Source organism: Lactuca serriola, chromosome 4 (assembly GCF_051521515.1).
Source record: "Lactuca serriola cultivar US96UC23 chromosome 4, Lser_US96UC23_V15, whole genome shotgun sequence".
NCBI classification, from domain to species: Eukaryota; Viridiplantae; Streptophyta; class Magnoliopsida; order Asterales; family Asteraceae; genus Lactuca; species Lactuca serriola.
This window is the reverse complement of record NC_136411.1, coordinates 366,865,382-366,869,574: the sequence shown is the minus strand read 5'-3', so window position 1 is coordinate 366,869,574 and position 4,193 is coordinate 366,865,382. Positions and strand designations below refer to the sequence as shown.

Sequence of the window (4,193 nt, the reverse complement as noted above, 5' to 3'; positions counted from 1 at the left end):
ACTCGGGTGACGTTTCTGGACATGAATGGCTAGGATATGGAGTTTACTCTTCAAGAGTAAACTCTAAGGAGTATTCACGACCCTATACACCACATCCCCATAAGGTTACAGCCGTAAACTCATGGTGAGGTGTTCTTATGTACTAAATGGCCTTAAATCAAATGAGGGGTGTTGCTACGTTTGGTTATAGGGAATTTGAAAGGGACTAAATCAAACATATGGACTAATTGATGAGTACACGGCAGTAAACTAAGTGTTTACGGCCGTAAACTCTCACCCACATCATTCTTAAGTGTTTTGAGGGTCAATGATTTATCACAAGTGATTCTACTTAATTTTACAAGCCAAGGGGTGATTTTAGGGCGTCAAACAACCCATTTATAGGAGTTTACGGCCCAGGAACCCATTCTTGGGGGGTTTATGGCCGTGAACTCCTTATGGAGTTGTTTTCATCAAGTTTATGGTCCCTAACTTGTTTGTGGTTGCTTCTAGATTTTATTCCAGGGCTTATGAGGTGTGTAAGTTGCATTTTAACACCCAAAAAGGAGTTTACTCCCCATGAAATGGTGTTTATGGCCCAAGCTTGTTCTTGGGCAGTAAACTCATGTTTACTCCTCAAATGTTGAGTTTAAGGTGTCCTAAGTCCAATCCAATAAGTCCTTAAGCCATATCTAAGCTCTAATGGTGATTTGGAAGGGTTTTAAGGCTCAAAAACCCCATTCAAGTTCACGGCCTAAGACTGTTCCAGGGCCGTAAACACATGTTTATGGTCCTATTTCATGATTTGAACATGAAAATGAAGGCTAAGGATGTTATACTAGGAGCTAGGACGATTACCTTGGTGTTTTGAAGCTTGAAATGGATGATTTTTGGACCTAAATATTTCATTGAGAAGAGAGGTTAGAGAGAGAGTGAAAAGGCTCCAAATGATTCTTAATTCACCGAGGCTTTTGGTTGCACCCGATTAAGTTGTCGTTACCCAATATGGTCGAAACTAAATTTTTTCTACTTACTAGTTTGGGACGTTTTCACATGTTTCCAACATGTTTGGATACTTACAAGGTCAAAATAAAAGACTTAACTTAATTGACCTAGTTCAAAAACGAAATCAGAATAATTCGCTTAAGACGAGTTTTACGGAATTCATTGCAGCGATGGAAAAACTTCGGGTTGTCCCAACTGTAAGTACTGTTAGTTAGACCTTTATGCTGTAAGGGACTTTTTCTACTTCAAATGTGATGTAAGACCCTCTGCAGGGTCAATCTTCCCGATCTTATTACATCATAAACATTGACGATAGTGGCAGCCGACTAACTTATGTGTCACTCTTTTGGTTCAAATACTTTCATCATACCTTCATTTGAGTCTATCTGAAATATGATTTAGTCAAGTTATTGGACTGCAGTAATTTAACTCCGGAGACATTTCCATGTCTCTTTCAGTGGTTGGATCATATTATTCACCAACCAATGATACATCGGCTTGACGACAAACGTTTTGAGATCATTCTACGAACTTACTGCTACTCCTTCTAAGGACTGCATCATAGGGATGTAGGTCGGACCTTCGCAAACATATTTCCATTCCGTATAAGGACTGCATCATAGGGACGTAGGTCAGACCTTCGAGATCATACTCTTACTTCTTCATTGAACAATCAACGTACATCGAGAATCAATAGTAGCCTTTACTAGGAAATCTTAGTTCATCGAAAGAGATTAATAAGAAGATTATTATTATGACTTTCCATCGCTTATACATTCCCGAGTTATATATAACGAAGACCTGGTAGACAATAGAATGTAAGATTTCTAACTTAGCTTCACTTCCCCATTGGGATATGGGACTAGAGTAGAATCACACATTTTATTATCCGCCCATTCATGATTATTTTATAACATGTATAAGCTAAGTTTTCATGTATAATAACCCAGTTCTTATCCATAATCAAAATGATACAAGAACCGTTCGGATAGTTTAACGACTACTCAAGCAACATAATGAAAAGACCAAGTTTCTCCCCTTTGGGAGCTCTGGTCTTATTCTTCAAGAAGAAAAAATTCAGGGGTGTGATCATACCAGCACTAATGCACGGGATCCCATCAGAACTCCGCAGTTAAGCGTGCTTGGGCGAGAGTAGTACTAGTATGGGAAACATTTGGGAAGTCCTCGTGGTGCAGATCTCAACAGGACTTCCATTAGAAATCATTACCCTCTGCCTCACATAGATGAGTCGGTTGACCAACCGCAAAGAACCATTTACCTTTCAGAGATAGACCTGTGATCCGAATATCACCAGTTGCGAGTGTTAGTGAATGATGTTCTTAGGACAATCTTTCAAACTTGTTACGGACACTACGAGCCGTAGTGATACTCCTCGGATAGGACCAATACGCTCATAGTATTCATGAACTTTATGAATAGGGTAAGCCATTCTTACTTGGATCAGTTTGTCACTGTCCTTGTAAATGACCTACTTATCCACCCTTGTAGTAAGAAGGAAATCATAAAGAGCATCTACGACAAACCATGGAAACATTACGATCAGAAAAGCTTTACGTGAAGTTCTCTAAATACGAGTTTTAGAATGGAAGAGTCGAATTCCTAAGACACACTATTGGTGATGTGGGAATTCTTGAAGACCCTTCTAAAGATCAAAACCGTTGAGAATTTGTCAGCACCGAAGACACTGACGAGGGTTCGCCAAATTCTGGGTCTAGTTGACCTATTGTCGAGAGTTCATCCATAACTCCTCGCGAATCATGCAACCTCTTATGACTTTGACTCGGAAGGGAGTAGCCCTTGATTGGGAAGACAAGGAAGAGGAAGAAAACCTTGGAATTCCAATTGAGAGGCCAAATCCTTTTTGAAGTCTCACTCTAGGAAGGCTTGATACGCTTCGGAAAGCATGGTAAGCTAAATCCAAAATAATAGGACATCCGAGATTCTTGCCAGAATCGGTCCTGTAACTCACAAACCCAACCTACACCGCAAGCTCAGTAACGTACATCTTACCCTTCACATCTCGAACATTGAAAATGTACCTTTCCGTCAGGACTCTCGTAATCCCACTCGACGAGATCGAGATCAACGAGATCCTCGCCTTCGTGGAAGAACCGTAGTGACCCTCGACCGAGTGGTCAAGCAGACGAAGCAATGCCACCTCCCATTAGTGAAGGTTCGTTGGGATACCAACTGAGAACCCGGATTCACTTATGAGCGTGAGAACCAGTCGATTAGGAAGTTTCCCCACCTCTTGACTCGATCATTCATACCTACTTCCCTACCTAAATTCTAATTTCGGGACGAACTTCCCTCTAACAGGGTGATAATGTGACAACCCGAAATTTTCCATCCAGTTATGTCTAACAATTCATTGAAAGTCAAACTCATTGTTGTTATCTTTTAGCACAATTAAGAGTTTATTTGAGCATTCTGAGCCTTGTACACTTAAGGAATAAGTGTCGGGGTTTATCGACTGAAGTTATAACTCAAGGAAATGACCTTAAACACCATTGCAAGGAGTTCACGGCCAACACATGGGAGTTTACGGCTGTAAACTCCATGTGGGCCGTAAACTCTTTCCTATATGGTGAAATGGTGGCCATTTGCTCATTCCTTCCTTCCATTTGGCCCAAATCCTCTCAAGTATCATCCAGATCTTCGTCCCCGATCTTCAAATCTCGTAAGCTTATTGTCTTAACTAGTTCATATCTTGCATGAACTAGTAATCTTACATGATTTCATCCATGAAATCATTCCATTTTCTAGATTTTTAGTTTCACCAAGAACACACACTCGTGTTCTTGGCCAGAAACGACCATGCAAGCTCCTAGATCGTAAGTACTCTTGATCCAACTCATTGTACACTAGGTTTATCATGTTTAGGACTTGGAAAACATAAGACATCAAGAGAATCAAGGAGTTTACGGACAAGACATGTTCTTGAGTCGTAAACCCCTTTTAAGGGTGCAAATGACACCCTAACACTCTAGTAAGCCTTGATTTTTAGCATAGAACATTACACCATGGACCTAAGGACCGAGATTCATGAAATGGTACTCCTTGCCATGAGTTCACGGCCATAGACTTATGGGGGAGTGGTCCCAGGGCCATGAACATTAAGCAAAGCCATTTTAGGGCCTTAAACCCACCCCAAACACTTGTTTAAGATTTGAAGCACTTAACCACTT

The 4,193-nt window shown here is 40.7% G+C and overlaps 1 pseudogene; it reads left to right on the top strand.

Moving 5' to 3' along the window:
- The first annotated feature begins 2,065 nt into the window (after window positions 1-2,065).
- LOC145103401 (5S ribosomal RNA) lies at window positions 2,066-2,183 on the top strand (annotated as a pseudogene).
- Window positions 2,184-4,193: the final 2,010 nt, after the last annotated feature.